This window comes from Osmerus mordax, chromosome 9 (assembly GCF_038355195.1).
Source record: "Osmerus mordax isolate fOsmMor3 chromosome 9, fOsmMor3.pri, whole genome shotgun sequence".
NCBI lineage: Eukaryota > Metazoa > Chordata > Actinopteri > Osmeriformes > Osmeridae > Osmerus > Osmerus mordax.
In genome coordinates this window covers 15,750,395-15,771,372 of record NC_090058.1, presented here as the reverse complement: position 1 = coordinate 15,771,372, position 20,978 = coordinate 15,750,395, and the positions used below count along the sequence as shown (strand labels likewise).

Below are 20,978 nucleotides of genomic sequence, written 5' to 3'. Positions count from 1 at the left end.
GGGATTGGAGAATGCGGGCATCGATCCCGCTACTTCTCGCAGGCTAAGCGAGCGCTCTACCATGTACAGAGTGTCTCGGGCCCGTTAGCTCAGTTGGTCAGAGCGTGGTGCTAATAACGCCAAGGTCGTGGGTTCGATCCCCATACGGGCCAACCGGCCCTTCTTCGGAGACCTTTTCCATCGCTTTATCTAGTCTGTGGCAAGGCTTTGAAATGCTACTGACTGGCTTCGAAACGTCTGCCCAAATAGCTCAGTTGGGAGAGGGTCAGACTGAGGATCTCAGGGTCCCTGGTTTGAGCCTCGGTTTTGGTAAACCCGTGGCGTTTGCAAAATACAGTCTACTCAAGGAAGTGGTCAACGGGTCATTTTCAAAAAGCTCACGCCAAAACACTGCAGACCACTGACTGGTCAGAGAGGATTGCGACACTGGACGTACTGCACAAACCTGTCTTATTGAAATAGCCGAGCTACTGAACAAACAAGCCACCAGCACAGCAGCGCCGTGGACCGGTAGGCCGTGGCTTTCCTCCACGGGGCTATTGGATGAAATGTCAACCCGCAAAACGCCCCTTGTCTATTGAGGAGCTGGAGACGTTCCTGTGCATGCTGTCAAAAAGGCGCGAGTAGAGTGGTGTGTGTCGCGATGAAGATGGCGACCGGCTGCATGGAGGGGGCGCTATCTGCGTTGGAAGACGGACTGCAGAACGTGCAGCGGAGCGGTACTCGGGAGGCAAACTGCCGAAAGACGAAAAAGGGATTGGAGAATGCGGGCATCGATCCCGCTACTTCTCGCAGGCTAAGCGAGCGCTCTACCATGTACAGAGTGTCTCGGGCCCGTTAGCTCAGTTGGTCAGAGCGTGGTGCTAATAACGCCAAGGTCGTGGGTTCGATCCCCATACGGGCCAACCGGCCCTTCTTCGGAGACCTTTTCCATCGCTTTATCTAGTCTGTGGCAAGGCTTTGAAATGCTACTGACTGGCTTCGAAACGTCTGCCCAAATAGCTCAGTTGGGAGAGGGTCAGACTGAGGATCTCAGGGTCCCTGGTTTGAGCCTCGGTTTTGGTAAACCCGTGGCGTTTGCAAAATACAGTCTACTCAAGGAAGTGGTCAACGGGTCATTTTCAAAAAGCTCACGCCAAAACACTGCAGACCACTGACTGGTCAGAGAGGATTGCGACACTGGACGTACTGCACAAACCTGTCTTATTGAAATAGCCGAGCTACTGAACAAACAAGCCACCAGCACAGCAGCGCCGTGGACCGGTAGGCCGTGGCTTTCCTCCACGGGGCTATTGGATGAAATGTCAACCCGCAAAACGCCCCTTGTCTATTGAGGAGCTGGAGACGTTCCTGTGCATGCTGTCAAAAAGGCGCGAGTAGAGTGGTGTGTGTCGCGATGAAGATGGCGACCGGCTGCATGGAGGGGGCGCTATCTGCGTTGGAAGACGGACTGCAGAACGTGCAGCGGAGCGGTACTCGGGAGGCAAACTGCCGAAAGACGAAAAAGGGATTGGAGAATGCGGGCATCGATCCCGCTACTTCTCGCAGGCTAAGCGAGCGCTCTACCATGTACAGAGTGCCTCGGGCCCGTTAGCTCAGTTGGTCAGAGCGTGGTGCTAATAACGCCAAGGTCGTGGGTTCGATCCCCATACGGGCCAACCGGCCCTTCTTCGGAGACCTTTTCCATCGCTTTATCTAGTCTGTGGCAAGGCTTTGAAATGCTACTGACTGGCTTCGAAACGTCTGCCCAAATAGCTCAGTTGGGAGAGGGTCAGACTGAGGATCTCAGGGTCCCTGGTTTGAGCCTCGGTTTTGGTAAACCCGTGGCGTTTGCAAAATACAGTCTACTCAAGGAAGTGGTCAACGGGTCATTTTCAAAAAGCTCACGCCAAAACACTGCAGACCACTGACTGGTCAGAGAGGATTGCGACACTGGACGTACTGCACAAACCTGTCTTATTGAAATAGCCGAGCTACTGAACAAACAAGCCACCAGCACAGCAGCGCCGTGGACCGGTAGGCCGTGGCTTTCCTCCACGGGGCTATTGGATGAAATGTCAACCCGCAAAACGCCCCTTGTCTATTGAGGAGCTGGAGACGTTCCTGTGCATGCTGTCAAAAAGGCGCGAGTAGAGTGGTGTGTGTCGCGATGAAGATGGCGACCGGCTGCATGGAGGGGGCGCTATCTGCGTTGGAAGACGGACTGCAGAACGTGCAGCGGAGCGGTACTCGGGAGGCAAACTGCCGAAAGACGAAAAAGGGATTGGAGAATGCGGGCATCGATCCCGCTACTTCTCGCAGGCTAAGCGAGCGCTCTACCATGTACAGAGTGCCTCGGGCCCGTTAGCTCAGTTGGTCAGAGCGTGGTGCTAATAACGCCAAGGTCGTGGGTTCGATCCCCATACGGGCCAACCGGCCCTTCTTCGGAGACCTTTTCCATCGCTTTATCTAGTCTGTGGCAAGGCTTTGAAATGCTACTGACTGGCTTCGAAACGTCTGCCCAAATAGCTCAGTTGGGAGAGGGTCAGACTGAGGATCTCAGGGTCCCTGGTTTGAGCCTCGGTTTTGGTAAACCCGTGGCGTTTGCAAAATACAGTCTACTCAAGGAAGTGGTCAACGGGTCATTTTCAAAAAGCTCACGCCAAAACACTGCAGACCACTGACTGGTCAGAGAGGATTGCGACACTGGACGTACTGCACAAACCTGTCTTATTGAAATAGCCGAGCTACTGAACAAACAAGCCACCAGCACAGCAGCGCCGTGGACCGGTAGGCCGTGGCTTTCCTCCACGGGGCTATTGGATGAAATGTCAACCCGCAAAACGCCCCTTGTCTATTGAGGAGCTGGAGACGTTCCTGTGCATGCTGTCAAAAAGGCGCGAGTAGAGTGGTGTGTGTCGCGATGAAGATGGCGACCGGCTGCATGGAGGGGGCGCTATCTGCGTTGGAAGACGGACTGCAGAACGTGCAGCGGAGCGGTACTCGGGAGGCAAACTGCCGAAAGACGAAAAAGGGATTGGAGAATGCGGGCATCGATCCCGCTACTTCTCGCAGGCTAAGCGAGCGCTCTACCATGTACAGAGTGCCTCGGGCCCGTTAGCTCAGTTGGTCAGAGCGTGGTGCTAATAACGCCAAGGTCGTGGGTTCGATCCCCATACGGGCCAACCGGCCCTTCTTCGGAGACCTTTTCCATCGCTTTATCTAGTCTGTGGCAAGGCTTTGAAATGCTACTGACTGGCTTCGAAACGTCTGCCCAAATAGCTCAGTTGGGAGAGGGTCAGACTGAGGATCTCAGGGTCCCTGGTTTGAGCCTCGGTTTTGGTAAACCCGTGGCGTTTGCAAAATACAGTCTACTCAAGGAAGTGGTCAACGGGTCATTTTCAAAAAGCTCACGCCAAAACACTGCAGACCACTGACTGGTCAGAGAGGATTGCGACACTGGACGTACTGCACAAACCTGTCTTATTGAAATAGCCGAGCTACTGAACAAACAAGCCACCAGCACAGCAGCGCCGTGGACCGGTAGGCCGTGGCTTTCCTCCACGGGGCTATTGGATGAAATGTCAACCCGCAAAACGCCCCTTGTCTATTGAGGAGCTGGAGACGTTCCTGTGCATGCTGTCAAAAAGGCGCGAGTAGAGTGGTGTGTGTCGCGATGAAGATGGCGACCGGCTGCATGGAGGGGGCGCTATCTGCGTTGGAAGACGGACTGCAGAACGTGCAGCGGAGCGGTACTCGGGAGGCAAACTGCCGAAAGACGAAAAAGGGATTGGAGAATGCGGGCATCGATCCCGCTACTTCTCGCAGGCTAAGCGAGCGCTCTACCATGTACAGAGTGCCTCGGGCCCGTTAGCTCAGTTGGTCAGAGCGTGGTGCTAATAACGCCAAGGTCGTGGGTTCGATCCCCATACGGGCCAACCGGCCCTTCTTCGGAGACCTTTTCCATCGCTTTATCTAGTCTGTGGCAAGGCTTTGAAATGCTACTGACTGGCTTCGAAACGTCTGCCCAAATAGCTCAGTTGGGAGAGGGTCAGACTGAGGATCTCAGGGTCCCTGGTTTGAGCCTCGGTTTTGGTAAACCCGTGGCGTTTGCAAAATACAGTCTACTCAAGGAAGTGGTCAACGGGTCATTTTCAAAAAGCTCACGCCAAAACACTGCAGACCACTGACTGGTCAGAGAGGATTGCGACACTGGACGTACTGCACAAACCTGTCTTATTGAAATAGCCGAGCTACTGAACAAACAAGCCACCAGCACAGCAGCGCCGTGGACCGGTAGGCCGTGGCTTTCCTCCACGGGGCTATTGGATGAAATGTCAACCCGCAAAACGCCCCTTGTCTATTGAGGAGCTGGAGACGTTCCTGTGCATGCTGTCAAAAAGGCGCGAGTAGAGTGGTGTGTGTCGCGATGAAGATGGCGACCGGCTGCATGGAGGGGGCGCTATCTGCGTTGGAAGACGGACTGCAGAACGTGCAGCGGAGCGGTACTCGGGAGGCAAACTGCCGAAAGACGAAAAAGGGATTGGAGAATGCGGGCATCGATCCCGCTACTTCTCGCAGGCTAAGCGAGCGCTCTACCATGTACAGAGTGTCTCGGGCCCGTTAGCTCAGTTGGTCAGAGCGTGGTGCTAATAACGCCAAGGTCGTGGGTTCGATCCCCATACGGGCCAACCGGCCCTTCTTCGGAGACCTTTTCCATCGCTTTATCTAGTCTGTGGCAAGGCTTTGAAATGCTACTGACTGGCTTCGAAACGTCTGCCCAAATAGCTCAGTTGGGAGAGGGTCAGACTGAGGATCTCAGGGTCCCTGGTTTGAGCCTCGGTTTTGGTAAACCCGTGGCGTTTGCAAAATACAGTCTACTCAAGGAAGTGGTCAACGGGTCATTTTCAAAAAGCTCACGCCAAAACACTGCAGACCACTGACTGGTCAGAGAGGATTGCGACACTGGACGTACTGCACAAACCTGTCTTATTGAAATAGCCGAGCTACTGAACAAACAAGCCACCAGCACAGCAGCGCCGTGGACCGGTAGGCCGTGGCTTTCCTCCACGGGGCTATTGGATGAAATGTCAACCCGCAAAACGCCCCTTGTCTATTGAGGAGCTGGAGACGTTCCTGTGCATGCTGTCAAAAAGGCGCGAGTAGAGTGGTGTGTGTCGCGATGAAGATGGCGACCGGCTGCATGGAGGGGGCGCTATCTGCGTTGGAAGACGGACTGCAGAACGTGCAGCGGAGCGGTACTCGGGAGGCAAACTGCCGAAAGACGAAAAAGGGATTGGAGAATGCGGGCATCGATCCCGCTACTTCTCGCAGGCTAAGCGAGCGCTCTACCATGTACAGAGTGCCTCGGGCCCGTTAGCTCAGTTGGTCAGAGCGTGGTGCTAATAACGCCAAGGTCGTGGGTTCGATCCCCATACGGGCCAACCGGCCCTTCTTCGGAGACCTTTTCCATCGCTTTATCTAGTCTGTGGCAAGGCTTTGAAATGCTACTGACTGGCTTCGAAACGTCTGCCCAAATAGCTCAGTTGGGAGAGGGTCAGACTGAGGATCTCAGGGTCCCTGGTTTGAGCCTCGGTTTTGGTAAACCCGTGGCGTTTGCAAAATACAGTCTACTCAAGGAAGTGGTCAACGGGTCATTTTCAAAAAGCTCACGCCAAAACACTGCAGACCACTGACTGGTCAGAGAGGATTGCGACACTGGACGTACTGCACAAACCTGTCTTATTGAAATAGCCGAGCTACTGAACAAACAAGCCACCAGCACAGCAGCGCCGTGGACCGGTAGGCCGTGGCTTTCCTCCACGGGGCTATTGGATGAAATGTCAACCCGCAAAACGCCCCTTGTCTATTGAGGAGCTGGAGACGTTCCTGTGCATGCTGTCAAAAAGGCGCGAGTAGAGTGGTGTGTGTCGCGATGAAGATGGCGACCGGCTGCATGGAGGGGGCGCTATCTGCGTTGGAAGACGGACTGCAGAACGTGCAGCGGAGCGGTACTCGGGAGGCAAACTGCCGAAAGACGAAAAAGGGATTGGAGAATGCGGGCATCGATCCCGCTACTTCTCGCAGGCTAAGCGAGCGCTCTACCATGTACAGAGTGCCTCGGGCCCGTTAGCTCAGTTGGTCAGAGCGTGGTGCTAATAACGCCAAGGTCGTGGGTTCGATCCCCATACGGGCCAACCGGCCCTTCTTCGGAGACCTTTTCCATCGCTTTATCTAGTCTGTGGCAAGGCTTTGAAATGCTACTGACTGGCTTCGAAACGTCTGCCCAAATAGCTCAGTTGGGAGAGGGTCAGACTGAGGATCTCAGGGTCCCTGGTTTGAGCCTCGGTTTTGGTAAACCCGTGGCGTTTGCAAAATACAGTCTACTCAAGGAAGTGGTCAACGGGTCATTTTCAAAAAGCTCACGCCAAAACACTGCAGACCACTGACTGGTCAGAGAGGATTGCGACACTGGACGTACTGCACAAACCTGTCTTATTGAAATAGCCGAGCTACTGAACAAACAAGCCACCAGCACAGCAGCGCCGTGGACCGGTAGGCCGTGGCTTTCCTCCACGGGGCTATTGGATGAAATGTCAACCCGCAAAACGCCCCTTGTCTATTGAGGAGCTGGAGACGTTCCTGTGCATGCTGTCAAAAAGGCGCGAGTAGAGTGGTGTGTGTCGCGATGAAGATGGCGACCGGCTGCATGGAGGGGGCGCTATCTGCGTTGGAAGACGGACTGCAGAACGTGCAGCGGAGCGGTACTCGGGAGGCAAACTGCCGAAAGACGAAAAAGGGATTGGAGAATGCGGGCATCGATCCCGCTACTTCTCGCAGGCTAAGCGAGCGCTCTACCATGTACAGAGTGCCTCGGGCCCGTTAGCTCAGTTGGTCAGAGCGTGGTGCTAATAACGCCAAGGTCGTGGGTTCGATCCCCATACGGGCCAACCGGCCCTTCTTCGGAGACCTTTTCCATCGCTTTATCTAGTCTGTGGCAAGGCTTTGAAATGCTACTGACTGGCTTCGAAACGTCTGCCCAAATAGCTCAGTTGGGAGAGGGTCAGACTGAGGATCTCAGGGTCCCTGGTTTGAGCCTCGGTTTTGGTAAACCCGTGGCGTTTGCAAAATACAGTCTACTCAAGGAAGTGGTCAACGGGTCATTTTCAAAAAGCTCACGCCAAAACACTGCAGACCACTGACTGGTCAGAGAGGATTGCGACACTGGACGTACTGCACAAACCTGTCTTATTGAAATAGCCGAGCTACTGAACAAACAAGCCACCAGCACAGCAGCGCCGTGGACCGGTAGGCCGTGGCTTTCCTCCACGGGGCTATTGGATGAAATGTCAACCCGCAAAACGCCCCTTGTCTATTGAGGAGCTGGAGACGTTCCTGTGCATGCTGTCAAAAAGGCGCGAGTAGAGTGGTGTGTGTCGCGATGAAGATGGCGACCGGCTGCATGGAGGGGGCGCTATCTGCGTTGGAAGACGGACTGCAGAACGTGCAGCGGAGCGGTACTCGGGAGGCAAACTGCCGAAAGACGAAAAAGGGATTGGAGAATGCGGGCATCGATCCCGCTACTTCTCGCAGGCTAAGCGAGCGCTCTACCATGTACAGAGTGCCTCGGGCCCGTTAGCTCAGTTGGTCAGAGCGTGGTGCTAATAACGCCAAGGTCGTGGGTTCGATCCCCATACGGGCCAACCGGCCCTTCTTCGGAGACCTTTTCCATCGCTTTATCTAGTCTGTGGCAAGGCTTTGAAATGCTACTGACTGGCTTCGAAACGTCTGCCCAAATAGCTCAGTTGGGAGAGGGTCAGACTGAGGATCTCAGGGTCCCTGGTTTGAGCCTCGGTTTTGGTAAACCCGTGGCGTTTGCAAAATACAGTCTACTCAAGGAAGTGGTCAACGGGTCATTTTCAAAAAGCTCACGCCAAAACACTGCAGACCACTGACTGGTCAGAGAGGATTGCGACACTGGACGTACTGCACAAACCTGTCTTATTGAAATAGCCGAGCTACTGAACAAACAAGCCACCAGCACAGCAGCGCCGTGGACCGGTAGGCCGTGGCTTTCCTCCACGGGGCTATTGGATGAAATGTCAACCCGCAAAACGCCCCTTGTCTATTGAGGAGCTGGAGACGTTCCTGTGCATGCTGTCAAAAAGGCGCGAGTAGAGTGGTGTGTGTCGCGATGAAGATGGCGACCGGCTGCATGGAGGGGGCGCTATCTGCGTTGGAAGACGGACTGCAGAACGTGCAGCGGAGCGGTACTCGGGAGGCAAACTGCCGAAAGACGAAAAAGGGATTGGAGAATGCGGGCATCGATCCCGCTACTTCTCGCAGGCTAAGCGAGCGCTCTACCATGTACAGAGTGCCTCGGGCCCGTTAGCTCAGTTGGTCAGAGCGTGGTGCTAATAACGCCAAGGTCGTGGGTTCGATCCCCATACGGGCCAACCGGCCCTTCTTCGGAGACCTTTTCCATCGCTTTATCTAGTCTGTGGCAAGGCTTTGAAATGCTACTGACTGGCTTCGAAACGTCTGCCCAAATAGCTCAGTTGGGAGAGGGTCAGACTGAGGATCTCAGGGTCCCTGGTTTGAGCCTCGGTTTTGGTAAACCCGTGGCGTTTGCAAAATACAGTCTACTCAAGGAAGTGGTCAACGGGTCATTTTCAAAAAGCTCACGCCAAAACACTGCAGACCACTGACTGGTCAGAGAGGATTGCGACACTGGACGTACTGCACAAACCTGTCTTATTGAAATAGCCGAGCTACTGAACAAACAAGCCACCAGCACAGCAGCGCCGTGGACCGGTAGGCCGTGGCTTTCCTCCACGGGGCTATTGGATGAAATGTCAACCCGCAAAACGCCCCTTGTCTATTGAGGAGCTGGAGACGTTCCTGTGCATGCTGTCAAAAAGGCGCGAGTAGAGTGGTGTGTGTCGCGATGAAGATGGCGACCGGCTGCATGGAGGGGGCGCTATCTGCGTTGGAAGACGGACTGCAGAACGTGCAGCGGAGCGGTACTCGGGAGGCAAACTGCCGAAAGACGAAAAAGGGATTGGAGAATGCGGGCATCGATCCCGCTACTTCTCGCAGGCTAAGCGAGCGCTCTACCATGTACAGAGTGCCTCGGGCCCGTTAGCTCAGTTGGTCAGAGCGTGGTGCTAATAACGCCAAGGTCGTGGGTTCGATCCCCATACGGGCCAACCGGCCCTTCTTCGGAGACCTTTTCCATCGCTTTATCTAGTCTGTGGCAAGGCTTTGAAATGCTACTGACTGGCTTCGAAACGTCTGCCCAAATAGCTCAGTTGGGAGAGGGTCAGACTGAGGATCTCAGGGTCCCTGGTTTGAGCCTCGGTTTTGGTAAACCCGTGGCGTTTGCAAAATACAGTCTACTCAAGGAAGTGGTCAACGGGTCATTTTCAAAAAGCTCACGCCAAAACACTGCAGACCACTGACTGGTCAGAGAGGATTGCGACACTGGACGTACTGCACAAACCTGTCTTATTGAAATAGCCGAGCTACTGAACAAACAAGCCACCAGCACAGCAGCGCCGTGGACCGGTAGGCCGTGGCTTTCCTCCACGGGGCTATTGGATGAAATGTCAACCCGCAAAACGCCCCTTGTCTATTGAGGAGCTGGAGACGTTCCTGTGCATGCTGTCAAAAAGGCGCGAGTAGAGTGGTGTGTGTCGCGATGAAGATGGCGACCGGCTGCATGGAGGGGGCGCTATCTGCGTTGGAAGACGGACTGCAGAACGTGCAGCGGAGCGGTACTCGGGAGGCAAACTGCCGAAAGACGAAAAAGGGATTGGAGAATGCGGGCATCGATCCCGCTACTTCTCGCAGGCTAAGCGAGCGCTCTACCATGTACAGAGTGCCTCGGGCCCGTTAGCTCAGTTGGTCAGAGCGTGGTGCTAATAACGCCAAGGTCGTGGGTTCGATCCCCATACGGGCCAACCGGCCCTTCTTCGGAGACCTTTTCCATCGCTTTATCTAGTCTGTGGCAAGGCTTTGAAATGCTACTGACTGGCTTCGAAACGTCTGCCCAAATAGCTCAGTTGGGAGAGGGTCAGACTGAGGATCTCAGGGTCCCTGGTTTGAGCCTCGGTTTTGGTAAACCCGTGGCGTTTGCAAAATACAGTCTACTCAAGGAAGTGGTCAACGGGTCATTTTCAAAAAGCTCACGCCAAAACACTGCAGACCACTGACTGGTCAGAGAGGATTGCGACACTGGACGTACTGCACAAACCTGTCTTATTGAAATAGCCGAGCTACTGAACAAACAAGCCACCAGCACAGCAGCGCCGTGGACCGGTAGGCCGTGGCTTTCCTCCACGGGGCTATTGGATGAAATGTCAACCCGCAAAACGCCCCTTGTCTATTGAGGAGCTGGAGACGTTCCTGTGCATGCTGTCAAAAAGGCGCGAGTAGAGTGGTGTGTGTCGCGATGAAGATGGCGACCGGCTGCATGGAGGGGGCGCTATCTGCGTTGGAAGACGGACTGCAGAACGTGCAGCGGAGCGGTACTCGGGAGGCAAACTGCCGAAAGACGAAAAAGGGATTGGAGAATGCGGGCATCGATCCCGCTACTTCTCGCAGGCTAAGCGAGCGCTCTACCATGTACAGAGTGCCTCGGGCCCGTTAGCTCAGTTGGTCAGAGCGTGGTGCTAATAACGCCAAGGTCGTGGGTTCGATCCCCATACGGGCCAACCGGCCCTTCTTCGGAGACCTTTTCCATCGCTTTATCTAGTCTGTGGCAAGGCTTTGAAATGCTACTGACTGGCTTCGAAACGTCTGCCCAAATAGCTCAGTTGGGAGAGGGTCAGACTGAGGATCTCAGGGTCCCTGGTTTGAGCCTCGGTTTTGGTAAACCCGTGGCGTTTGCAAAATACAGTCTACTCAAGGAAGTGGTCAACGGGTCATTTTCAAAAAGCTCACGCCAAAACACTGCAGACCACTGACTGGTCAGAGAGGATTGCGACACTGGACGTACTGCACAAACCTGTCTTATTGAAATAGCCGAGCTACTGAACAAACAAGCCACCAGCACAGCAGCGCCGTGGACCGGTAGGCCGTGGCTTTCCTCCACGGGGCTATTGGATGAAATGTCAACCCGCAAAACGCCCCTTGTCTATTGAGGAGCTGGAGACGTTCCTGTGCATGCTGTCAAAAAGGCGCGAGTAGAGTGGTGTGTGTCGCGATGAAGATGGCGACCGGCTGCATGGAGGGGGCGCTATCTGCGTTGGAAGACGGACTGCAGAACGTGCAGCGGAGCGGTACTCGGGAGGCAAACTGCCGAAAGACGAAAAAGGGATTGGAGAATGCGGGCATCGATCCCGCTACTTCTCGCAGGCTAAGCGAGCGCTCTACCATGTACAGAGTGCCTCGGGCCCGTTAGCTCAGTTGGTCAGAGCGTGGTGCTAATAACGCCAAGGTCGTGGGTTCGATCCCCATACGGGCCAACCGGCCCTTCTTCGGAGACCTTTTCCATCGCTTTATCTAGTCTGTGGCAAGGCTTTGAAATGCTACTGACTGGCTTCGAAACGTCTGCCCAAATAGCTCAGTTGGGAGAGGGTCAGACTGAGGATCTCAGGGTCCCTGGTTTGAGCCTCGGTTTTGGTAAACCCGTGGCGTTTGCAAAATACAGTCTACTCAAGGAAGTGGTCAACGGGTCATTTTCAAAAAGCTCACGCCAAAACACTGCAGACCACTGACTGGTCAGAGAGGATTGCGACACTGGACGTACTGCACAAACCTGTCTTATTGAAATAGCCGAGCTACTGAACAAACAAGCCACCAGCACAGCAGCGCCGTGGACCGGTAGGCCGTGGCTTTCCTCCACGGGGCTATTGGATGAAATGTCAACCCGCAAAACGCCCCTTGTCTATTGAGGAGCTGGAGACGTTCCTGTGCATGCTGTCAAAAAGGCGCGAGTAGAGTGGTGTGTGTCGCGATGAAGATGGCGACCGGCTGCATGGAGGGGGCGCTATCTGCGTTGGAAGACGGACTGCAGAACGTGCAGCGGAGCGGTACTCGGGAGGCAAACTGCCGAAAGACGAAAAAGGGATTGGAGAATGCGGGCATCGATCCCGCTACTTCTCGCAGGCTAAGCGAGCGCTCTACCATGTACAGAGTGCCTCGGGCCCGTTAGCTCAGTTGGTCAGAGCGTGGTGCTAATAACGCCAAGGTCGTGGGTTCGATCCCCATACGGGCCAACCGGCCCTTCTTCGGAGACCTTTTCCATCGCTTTATCTAGTCTGTGGCAAGGCTTTGAAATGCTACTGACTGGCTTCGAAACGTCTGCCCAAATAGCTCAGTTGGGAGAGGGTCAGACTGAGGATCTCAGGGTCCCTGGTTTGAGCCTCGGTTTTGGTAAACCCGTGGCGTTTGCAAAATACAGTCTACTCAAGGAAGTGGTCAACGGGTCATTTTCAAAAAGCTCACGCCAAAACACTGCAGACCACTGACTGGTCAGAGAGGATTGCGACACTGGACGTACTGCACAAACCTGTCTTATTGAAATAGCCGAGCTACTGAACAAACAAGCCACCAGCACAGCAGCGCCGTGGACCGGTAGGCCGTGGCTTTCCTCCACGGGGCTATTGGATGAAATGTCAACCCGCAAAACGCCCCTTGTCTATTGAGGAGCTGGAGACGTTCCTGTGCATGCTGTCAAAAAGGCGCGAGTAGAGTGGTGTGTGTCGCGATGAAGATGGCGACCGGCTGCATGGAGGGGGCGCTATCTGCGTTGGAAGACGGACTGCAGAACGTGCAGCGGAGCGGTACTCGGGAGGCAAACTGCCGAAAGACGAAAAAGGGATTGGAGAATGCGGGCATCGATCCCGCTACTTCTCGCAGGCTAAGCGAGCGCTCTACCATGTACAGAGTGCCTCGGGCCCGTTAGCTCAGTTGGTCAGAGCGTGGTGCTAATAACGCCAAGGTCGTGGGTTCGATCCCCATACGGGCCAACCGGCTCTTCTTCGGAGACCTTTTCCATCGCTTTATCTAGTCTGTGGCAAGGCTTTGAAATGCTACTGACTGGCTTCGAAACGTCTGCCCAAATAGCTCAGTTGGGAGAGGGTCAGACTGAGGATCTCAGGGTCCCTGGTTTGAGCCTCGGTTTTGGTAAACCCGTGGCGTTTGCAAAATACAGTCTACTCAAGGAAGTGGTCAACGGGTCATTTTCAAAAAGCTCACGCCAAAACACTGCAGACCACTGACTGGTCAGAGAGGATTGCGACACTGGACGTACTGCACAAACCTGTCTTATTGAAATAGCCGAGCTACTGAACAAACAAGCCACCAGCACAGCAGCGCCGTGGACCGGTAGGCCGTGGCTTTCCTCCACGGGGCTATTGGATGAAATGTCAACCCGCAAAACGCCCCTTGTCTATTGAGGAGCTGGAGACGTTCCTGTGCATGCTGTCAAAAAGGCGCGAGTAGAGTGGTGTGTGTCGCGATGAAGATGGCGACCGGCTGCATGGAGGGGGCGCTATCTGCGTTGGAAGACGGACTGCAGAACGTGCAGCGGAGCGGTACTCGGGAGGCAAACTGCCGAAAGACGAAAAAGGGATTGGAGAATGCGGGCATCGATCCCGCTACTTCTCGCAGGCTAAGCGAGCGCTCTACCATGTACAGAGTGTCTCGGGCCCGTTAGCTCAGTTGGTCAGAGCGTGGTGCTAATAACGCCAAGGTCGTGGGTTCGATCCCCATACGGGCCAACCGGCCCTTCTTCGGAGACCTTTTCCATCGCTTTATCTAGTCTGTGGCAAGGCTTTGAAATGCTACTGACTGGCTTCGAAACGTCTGCCCAAATAGCTCAGTTGGGAGAGGGTCAGACTGAGGATCTCAGGGTCCCTGGTTTGAGCCTCGGTTTTGGTAAACCCGTGGCGTTTGCAAAATACAGTCTACTCAAGGAAGTGGTCAACGGGTCATTTTCAAAAAGCTCACGCCAAAACACTGCAGACCACTGACTGGTCAGAGAGGATTGCGACACTGGACGTACTGCACAAACCTGTCTTATTGAAATAGCCGAGCTACTGAACAAACAAGCCACCAGCACAGCAGCGCCGTGGACCGGTAGGCCGTGGCTTTCCTCCACGGGGCTATTGGATGAAATGTCAACCCGCAAAACGCCCCTTGTCTATTGAGGAGCTGGAGACGTTCCTGTGCATGCTGTCAAAAAGGCGCGAGTAGAGTGGTGTGTGTCGCGATGAAGATGGCGACCGGCTGCATGGAGGGGGCGCTATCTGCGTTGGAAGACGGACTGCAGAACGTGCAGCGGAGCGGTACTCGGGAGGCAAACTGCCGAAAGACGAAAAAGGGATTGGAGAATGCGGGCATCGATCCCGCTACTTCTCGCAGGCTAAGCGAGCGCTCTACCATGTACAGAGTGCCTCGGGCCCGTTAGCTCAGTTGGTCAGAGCGTGGTGCTAATAACGCCAAGGTCGTGGGTTCGATCCCCATACGGGCCAACCGGCCCTTCTTCGGAGACCTTTTCCATCGCTTTATCTAGTCTGTGGCAAGGCTTTGAAATGCTACTGACTGGCTTCGAAACGTCTGCCCAAATAGCTCAGTTGGGAGAGGGTCAGACTGAGGATCTCAGGGTCCCTGGTTTGAGCCTCGGTTTTGGTAAACCCGTGGCGTTTGCAAAATACAGTCTACTCAAGGAAGTGGTCAACGGGTCATTTTCAAAAAGCTCACGCCAAAACACTGCAGACCACTGACTGGTCAGAGAGGATTGCGACACTGGACGTACTGCACAAACCTGTCTTATTGAAATAGCCGAGCTACTGAACAAACAAGCCACCAGCACAGCAGCGCCGTGGACCGGTAGGCCGTGGCTTTCCTCCACGGGGCTATTGGATGAAATGTCAACCCGCAAAACGCCCCTTGTCTATTGAGGAGCTGGAGACGTTCCTGTGCATGCTGTCAAAAAGGCGCGAGTAGAGTGGTGTGTGTCGCGATGAAGATGGCGACCGGCTGCATGGAGGGGGCGCTATCTGCGTTGGAAGACGGACTGCAGAACGTGCAGCGGAGCGGTACTCGGGAGGCAAACTGCCGAAAGACGAAAAAGGGATTGGAGAATGCGGGCATCGATCCCGCTACTTCTCGCAGGCTAAGCGAGCGCTCTACCATGTACAGAGTGTCTCGGGCCCGTTAGCTCAGTTGGTCAGAGCGTGGTGCTAATAACGCCAAGGTCGTGGGTTCGATCCCCATACGGGCCAACCGGCCCTTCTTCGGAGACCTTTTCCATCGCTTTATCTAGTCTGTGGCAAGGCTTTGAAATGCTACTGACTGGCTTCGAAACGTCTGCCCAAATAGCTCAGTTGGGAGAGGGTCAGACTGAGGATCTCAGGGTCCCTGGTTTGAGCCTCGGTTTTGGTAAACCCGTGGCGTTTGCAAAATACAGTCTACTCAAGGAAGTGGTCAACGGGTCATTTTCAAAAAGCTCACGCCAAAACACTGCAGACCACTGACTGGTCAGAGAGGATTGCGACACTGGACGTACTGCACAAACCTGTCTTATTGAAATAGCCGAGCTACTGAACAAACAAGCCACCAGCACAGCAGCGCCGTGGACCGGTAGGCCGTGGCTTTCCTCCACGGGGCTATTGGATGAAATGTCAACCCGCAAAACGCCCCTTGTCTATTGAGGAGCTGGAGACGTTCCTGTGCATGCTGTCAAAAAGGCGCGAGTAGAGTGGTGTGTGTCGCGATGAAGATGGCGACCGGCTGCATGGAGGGGGCGCTATCTGCGTTGGAAGACGGACTGCAGAACGTGCAGCGGAGCGGTACTCGGGAGGCAAACTGCCGAAAGACGAAAAAGGGATTGGAGAATGCGGGCATCGATCCCGCTACTTCTCGCAGGCTAAGCGAGCGCTCTACCATGTACAGAGTGTCTCGGGCCCGTTAGCTCAGTTGGTCAGAGCGTGGTGCTAATAACGCCAAGGTCGTGGGTTCGATCCCCATACGGGCCAACCGGCCCTTCTTCGGAGACCTTTTCCATCGCTTTATCTAGTCTGTGGCAAGGCTTTGAAATGCTACTGACTGGCTTCGAAACGTCTGCCCAAATAGCTCAGTTGGGAGAGGGTCAGACTGAGGATCTCAGGGTCCCTGGTTTGAGCCTCGGTTTTGGTAAACCCGTGGCGTTTGCAAAATACAGTCTACTCAAGGAAGTGGTCAACGGGTCATTTTCAAAAAGCTCACGCCAAAACACTGCAGACCACTGACTGGTCAGAGAGGATTGCGACACTGGACGTACTGCACAAACCTGTCTTATTGAAATAGCCGAGCTACTGAACAAACAAGCCACCAGCACAGCAGCGCCGTGGACCGGTAGGCCGTGGCTTTCCTCCACGGGGCTATTGGATGAAATGTCAACCCGCAAAACGCCCCTTGTCTATTGAGGAGCTGGAGACGTTCCTGTGCATGCTGTCAAAAAGGCGCGAGTAGAGTGGTGTGTGTCGCGATGAAGATGGCGACCGGCTGCATGGAGGGGGCGCTATCTGCGTTGGAAGACGGACTGCAGAACGTGCAGCGGAGCGGTACTCGGGAGGCAAACTGCCGAAAGACGAAAAAGGGATTGGAGAATGCGGGCATCGATCCCGCTACTTCTCGCAGGCTAAGCGAGCGCTCTACCATGTACAGAGTGTCTCGGGCCCGTTAGCTCAGTTGGTCAGAGCGTGGTGCTAATAACGCCAAGGTCGTGGGTTCGATCCCCATACGGGCCAACCGGCCCTTCTTCGGAGACCTTTTCCATCGCTTTATCTAGTCTGTGGCAAGGCTTTGAAATGCTACTGACTGGCTTCGAAACGTCTGCCCAAATAGCTCAGTTGGGAGAGGGTCAGACTGAGGATCTCAGGGTCCCTGGTTTGAGCCTCGGTTTTGGTAAACCCGTGGCGTTTGCAAAATACAGTCTACTCAAGGAAGTGGTCAACGGGTCATTTTCAAAAAGCTCACGCCAAAACACTGCAGACCACTGACTGGTCAGAGAGGATTGCGACACTGGACGTACTGCACAAACCTGTCTTATTGAAATAGCCGAGCTACTGAACAAACAAGCCACCAGCACAGCAGCGCCGTGGACCGGTAGGCCGTGGCTTTCCTCCACGGGGCTATTGGATGAAATGTCAACCCGCAAAACGCCCCTTGTCTATTGAGGAGCTGGAGACGTTCCTGTGCATGCTGTCAAAAAGGCGCGAGTAGAGTGGTGTGTGTCGCGATGAAGATGGCGACCGGCTGCATGGAGGGGGCGCTATCTGCGTTGGAAGACGGACTGCAGAACGTGCAGCGGAGCGGTACTCGGGAGGCAAACTGCCGAAAGACGAAAAAGGGATTGGAGAATGCGGGCATCGATCCCGCTACTTCTCGCAGGCTAAGCGAGCGCTCTACCATGTACAGAGTGCCTCGGGCCCGTTAGCTCAGTTGGTCAGAGCGTGGTGCTAATAACGCCAAGGTCGTGGGTTCGATCCCCATACGGGCCAACCGGCCCTTCTTCGGAGACCTTTTCCATCGCTTTATCTAGTCTGTGGCAAGGCTTTGAAATGCTACTGACTGGCTTCGAAACGTCTGCCCAAATAGCTCAGTTGGGAGAGGGTCAGACTGAGGATCTCAGGGTCCCTGGTTTGAGCCTCGGTTTTGGTAAACCCGTGGCGTTTGCAAAATACAGTCTACTCAAGGAAGTGGTCAACGGGTCATTTTCAAAAAGCTCACGCCAAAACACTGCAGACCACTGACTGGTCAGAGAGGATTGCGACACTGGACGTACTGCACAAACCTGTCTTATTGAAATAGCCGAGCTACTGAACAAACAAGCCACCAGCACAGCAGCGCCGTGGACCGGTAGGCCGTGGCTTTCCTCCACGGGGCTATTGGATGAAATGTCAACCCGCAAAACGCCCCTTGTCTATTGAGGAGCTGGAGACGTTCCTGTGCATGCTGTCAAAAAGGCGCGAGTAGAGTGGTGTGTGTCGCGATGAAGATGGCGACCGGCTGCATGGAGGGGGCGCTATCTGCGTTGGAAGACGGACTGCAGAACGTGCAGCGGAGCGGTACTCGGGAGGCAAACTGCCGAAAGACGAAAAAGGGATTGGAGAATGCGGGCATCGATCCCGCTACTTCTCGCAGGCTAAGCGAGCGCTCTACCATGTACAGAGTGCCTCGGGCCCGTTAGCTCAGTTGGTCAGAGCGTGGTGCTAATAACGCCAAGGTCGTGGGTTCGATCCCCATACGGGCCAACCGGCCCTTCTTCGGAGACCTTTTCCATCGCTTTATCTAGTCTGTGGCAAGGCTTTGAAATGCTACTGACTGGCTTCGAAACGTCTGCCCAAATAGCTCAGTTGGGAGAGGGTCAGACTGAGGATCTCAGGGTCCCTGGTTTGAGCCTCGGTTTTGGTAAACCCGTGGCGTTTGCAAAATACAGTCTACTCAAGGAAGTGGTCAACGGGTCATTTTCAAAAAGCTCACGCCAAAACACTGCAGACCACTGACTGGTCAGAGAGGATTGCGACACTGGACGTACTGCACAAACCTGTCTTATTGAAATAGCCGAGCTACTGAACAAACAAGCCACCAGCACAGCAGCGCCGTGGACCGGTAGGCCGTGGCTTTCCTCCACGGGGCTATTGGATGAAATGTCAACCCGCAAAACGCCCCTTGTCTATTGAGGAGCTGGAGACGTTCCTGTGCATGCTGTCAAAAAGGCGCGAGTAGAGTGGTGTGTGTCGCGATGAAGATGGCGACCGGCTGCATGGAGGGGGCGCTATCTGCGTTGGAAGACGGACTGCAGAACGTGCAGCGGAGCGGTACTCGGGAGGCAAACTGCCGAAAGACGAAAAAGGGATTGGAGAATGCGGGCATCGATCCCGCTACTTCTCGCAGGCTAAGCGAGCGCTCTACCATGTACAGAGTGCCTCGGGCCCGTTAGCTCAGTTGGTCAGAGCGTGGTGCTAATAACGCCAAGGTCGTGGGTTCGATCCCCATACGGGCCAACCGGCCCTTCTTCGGAGACCTTTTCCATCGCTTTATCTAGTCTGTGGCAAGGCTTTGAAATGCTACTGACTGGCTTCGAAACGTCTGCCCAAATAGCTCAGTTGGGAGAGGGTCAGACTGAGGATCTCAGGGTCCCTGGTTTGAGCCTCGGTTTTGGTAAACCCGTGGCGTTTGCAAAATACAGTCTACTCAAGGAAGTGGTCAACGGGTCATTTTCAAAAAGCTCACGCCAAAACACTGCAGACCACTGACTGGTCAGAGAGGATTGCGACACTGGACGTACTGCACAAACCTGTCTTATTGAAATAGCCGAGCTACTGAACAAACAAGCCACCAGCACAGCAGCGCCGTGGACCGGTAGGCCGTGGCTTTCCTCCACGGGGCTATTGGATGAAATGTCAACCCGCAAAACGCCCCTTGTCTATTGAGGAGCTGGAGACGTTCCTGTGCATGCTGTCAAAAAGGCGCGAGTAGAGTGGTGTGTGTCGCGATGAAGATGGCGACCGGCTGCATGGAGGGGGCGCTATCTGCGTTGGAAGACGGACTGCAGAACGTGCAGCGGAGCGGTACTCGGGAGGCAAACTGCCGAAAGACGAAAAAGGGATTGGAGAATGCGGGCATCGATCCCGCTACTTCTCGCAGGCTAAGCGAGCGCTCTACCATGTACAGAGTGCCTCGGGCCCGTTAGCTCAGTTGGTCAGAGCGTGGTGCTAATAACGCCAAGGTCGTGGGTTCGATCCCCATACGGGCCAACCGGCCCTTCTTCGGAGACCTTTTCCATCGCTTTATCTAGTCTGTGGCAAGGCTTTGAAATGCTACTGACTGGCTTCGAAACGTCTGCCCAAATAGCTCAGTTGGGAGAGGGTCAGACTGAGGATCTCAGGGTCCCTGGTTTGAGCCTCGGTTTTGGTAAACCCGTGGCGTTTGCAAAATACAGTCTACTCAAGGAAGTGGTCAACGGGTCATTTTCAAAAAGCTCACGCCAAAACACTGCAGACCACTGACTGGTCAGAGAGGATTGCGACACTGGACGTACTGCACAAACCTGTCTTATTGAAATAGCCGAGCTACTGAACAAACAAGCCACCAGCACAGCAGCGCCGTGGACCGGTAGGCCGTGGCTTTCCTCCACGGGGCTATTGGATGAAATGTCAACCCGCAAAACGCCCCTTGTCTATTGAGGAGCTGGAGACGTTCCTGTGCATGCTGTCAAAAAGGCGCGAGTAGAGTGGTGTGTGTCGCGATGAAGATGGCGACCGGCTGCATGGAGGGGGCGCTATCTGCGTTGGAAGACGGACTGCAGAACGTGCAGCGGAGCGGTACTCGGGAGGCAAACTGCCGAAAGACGAAAAAGGGATTGGAGAATGCGGGCATCGATCCCGCTACTTCTCGCAGGCTAAGCGAGCGCTCTACCATGTACAGAGTGCCTCGGGCCCGTTAGCTCAGTTGGTCAGAGCGTGGTGCTAATAACGCCAAGGTCGTGGGTTCGATCCCCATACGGGCCAACCGGCCCTTCTTCGGAGACCTTTTCCATCGCTTTATCTAGTCTGTGGCAAGGCTTTGAAATGCTACTGACTGGCTTCGAAACGTCTGCCCAAATAGCTCAGTTGGGAGAGGGTCAGACTGAGGATCTCAGGGTCCCTGGTTTGAGCCTCGGTTTTGGTAAACCCGTGGCGTTTGCAAAATACAGTCTACTCAAGGAAGTGGTCAACGGGTCATTTTCAAAAAGCTCACGCCAAAACACTGCAGACCACTGACTGGTCAGAGAGGATTGCGACACTGGACGTACTGCACAAACCTGTCTTATTGAAATAGCCGAGCTACTGAACAAACAAGCCACCAGCACAGCAGCGCCGTGGACCGGTAGGCCGTGGCTTTCCTCCACGGGGCTATTGGATGAAATGTCAACCCGCAAAACGCCCCTTGTCTATTGAGGAGCTGGAGACGTTCCTGTGCATGCTGTCAAAAAGGCGCGAGTAGAGTGGTGTGTGTCGCGATGA

At 54.6% G+C, this 20,978-nt stretch overlaps 28 non-coding genes across 28 annotated transcripts; all 28 read left to right on the top strand.

Annotated features, from left to right (window-relative positions):
- Positions 1 to 78: 78 nt before the first annotated feature.
- On the top strand, positions 79 to 152 carry trnai-aau (transfer RNA isoleucine (anticodon AAU)). Its single transcript has one exon. It is a non-coding gene; the product is annotated as a tRNA-Ile (tRNA).
- Positions 153 to 831: 679 nt separating this feature from the next.
- On the top strand, positions 832 to 905 carry trnai-aau (transfer RNA isoleucine (anticodon AAU)). Its single transcript has one exon. It is a non-coding gene; the product is annotated as a tRNA-Ile (tRNA).
- Positions 906 to 1,584: 679 nt separating this feature from the next.
- trnai-aau (transfer RNA isoleucine (anticodon AAU)) lies at positions 1,585 to 1,658 on the top strand. Its single transcript has one exon. It is a non-coding gene; the product is annotated as a tRNA-Ile (tRNA).
- Positions 1,659 to 2,337: 679 nt separating this feature from the next.
- Positions 2,338 to 2,411, top strand: trnai-aau (transfer RNA isoleucine (anticodon AAU)). Its single transcript has one exon. It is a non-coding gene; the product is annotated as a tRNA-Ile (tRNA).
- A 679-nt stretch (positions 2,412 to 3,090) lies between these two features.
- Positions 3,091 to 3,164, top strand: trnai-aau (transfer RNA isoleucine (anticodon AAU)). The gene has a single exon. It is a non-coding gene; the product is annotated as a tRNA-Ile (tRNA).
- Positions 3,165 to 3,843: 679 nt separating this feature from the next.
- trnai-aau (transfer RNA isoleucine (anticodon AAU)) lies at positions 3,844 to 3,917 on the top strand. The gene has a single exon. It is a non-coding gene; the product is annotated as a tRNA-Ile (tRNA).
- A 679-nt stretch (positions 3,918 to 4,596) lies between these two features.
- On the top strand, positions 4,597 to 4,670 carry trnai-aau (transfer RNA isoleucine (anticodon AAU)). The gene has a single exon. It is a non-coding gene; the product is annotated as a tRNA-Ile (tRNA).
- Positions 4,671 to 5,349: 679 nt separating this feature from the next.
- trnai-aau (transfer RNA isoleucine (anticodon AAU)) lies at positions 5,350 to 5,423 on the top strand. Its single transcript has one exon. It is a non-coding gene; the product is annotated as a tRNA-Ile (tRNA).
- Positions 5,424 to 6,102: 679 nt separating this feature from the next.
- On the top strand, positions 6,103 to 6,176 carry trnai-aau (transfer RNA isoleucine (anticodon AAU)). Its single transcript has one exon. It is a non-coding gene; the product is annotated as a tRNA-Ile (tRNA).
- A 679-nt stretch (positions 6,177 to 6,855) lies between these two features.
- Positions 6,856 to 6,929, top strand: trnai-aau (transfer RNA isoleucine (anticodon AAU)). Its single transcript has one exon. It is a non-coding gene; the product is annotated as a tRNA-Ile (tRNA).
- Positions 6,930 to 7,608: 679 nt separating this feature from the next.
- trnai-aau (transfer RNA isoleucine (anticodon AAU)) lies at positions 7,609 to 7,682 on the top strand. The gene has a single exon. It is a non-coding gene; the product is annotated as a tRNA-Ile (tRNA).
- Positions 7,683 to 8,361: 679 nt separating this feature from the next.
- Positions 8,362 to 8,435, top strand: trnai-aau (transfer RNA isoleucine (anticodon AAU)). Its single transcript has one exon. It is a non-coding gene; the product is annotated as a tRNA-Ile (tRNA).
- A 679-nt stretch (positions 8,436 to 9,114) lies between these two features.
- trnai-aau (transfer RNA isoleucine (anticodon AAU)) lies at positions 9,115 to 9,188 on the top strand. Its single transcript has one exon. It is a non-coding gene; the product is annotated as a tRNA-Ile (tRNA).
- A 679-nt stretch (positions 9,189 to 9,867) lies between these two features.
- Positions 9,868 to 9,941, top strand: trnai-aau (transfer RNA isoleucine (anticodon AAU)). The gene has a single exon. It is a non-coding gene; the product is annotated as a tRNA-Ile (tRNA).
- Positions 9,942 to 10,620: 679 nt separating this feature from the next.
- On the top strand, positions 10,621 to 10,694 carry trnai-aau (transfer RNA isoleucine (anticodon AAU)). Its single transcript has one exon. It is a non-coding gene; the product is annotated as a tRNA-Ile (tRNA).
- A 679-nt stretch (positions 10,695 to 11,373) lies between these two features.
- On the top strand, positions 11,374 to 11,447 carry trnai-aau (transfer RNA isoleucine (anticodon AAU)). Its single transcript has one exon. It is a non-coding gene; the product is annotated as a tRNA-Ile (tRNA).
- A 679-nt stretch (positions 11,448 to 12,126) lies between these two features.
- On the top strand, positions 12,127 to 12,200 carry trnai-aau (transfer RNA isoleucine (anticodon AAU)). Its single transcript has one exon. It is a non-coding gene; the product is annotated as a tRNA-Ile (tRNA).
- A 679-nt stretch (positions 12,201 to 12,879) lies between these two features.
- Positions 12,880 to 12,953, top strand: trnai-aau (transfer RNA isoleucine (anticodon AAU)). Its single transcript has one exon. It is a non-coding gene; the product is annotated as a tRNA-Ile (tRNA).
- Positions 12,954 to 13,632: 679 nt separating this feature from the next.
- Positions 13,633 to 13,706, top strand: trnai-aau (transfer RNA isoleucine (anticodon AAU)). The gene has a single exon. It is a non-coding gene; the product is annotated as a tRNA-Ile (tRNA).
- Positions 13,707 to 14,385: 679 nt separating this feature from the next.
- On the top strand, positions 14,386 to 14,459 carry trnai-aau (transfer RNA isoleucine (anticodon AAU)). The gene has a single exon. It is a non-coding gene; the product is annotated as a tRNA-Ile (tRNA).
- A 679-nt stretch (positions 14,460 to 15,138) lies between these two features.
- trnai-aau (transfer RNA isoleucine (anticodon AAU)) lies at positions 15,139 to 15,212 on the top strand. Its single transcript has one exon. It is a non-coding gene; the product is annotated as a tRNA-Ile (tRNA).
- A 679-nt stretch (positions 15,213 to 15,891) lies between these two features.
- Positions 15,892 to 15,965, top strand: trnai-aau (transfer RNA isoleucine (anticodon AAU)). The gene has a single exon. It is a non-coding gene; the product is annotated as a tRNA-Ile (tRNA).
- Positions 15,966 to 16,644: 679 nt separating this feature from the next.
- trnai-aau (transfer RNA isoleucine (anticodon AAU)) lies at positions 16,645 to 16,718 on the top strand. Its single transcript has one exon. It is a non-coding gene; the product is annotated as a tRNA-Ile (tRNA).
- A 679-nt stretch (positions 16,719 to 17,397) lies between these two features.
- On the top strand, positions 17,398 to 17,471 carry trnai-aau (transfer RNA isoleucine (anticodon AAU)). The gene has a single exon. It is a non-coding gene; the product is annotated as a tRNA-Ile (tRNA).
- A 679-nt stretch (positions 17,472 to 18,150) lies between these two features.
- trnai-aau (transfer RNA isoleucine (anticodon AAU)) lies at positions 18,151 to 18,224 on the top strand. The gene has a single exon. It is a non-coding gene; the product is annotated as a tRNA-Ile (tRNA).
- A 679-nt stretch (positions 18,225 to 18,903) lies between these two features.
- Positions 18,904 to 18,977, top strand: trnai-aau (transfer RNA isoleucine (anticodon AAU)). Its single transcript has one exon. It is a non-coding gene; the product is annotated as a tRNA-Ile (tRNA).
- A 679-nt stretch (positions 18,978 to 19,656) lies between these two features.
- trnai-aau (transfer RNA isoleucine (anticodon AAU)) lies at positions 19,657 to 19,730 on the top strand. The gene has a single exon. It is a non-coding gene; the product is annotated as a tRNA-Ile (tRNA).
- A 679-nt stretch (positions 19,731 to 20,409) lies between these two features.
- trnai-aau (transfer RNA isoleucine (anticodon AAU)) lies at positions 20,410 to 20,483 on the top strand. Its single transcript has one exon. It is a non-coding gene; the product is annotated as a tRNA-Ile (tRNA).
- The last annotated feature ends 495 nt before the right edge of the window (positions 20,484 to 20,978 follow it).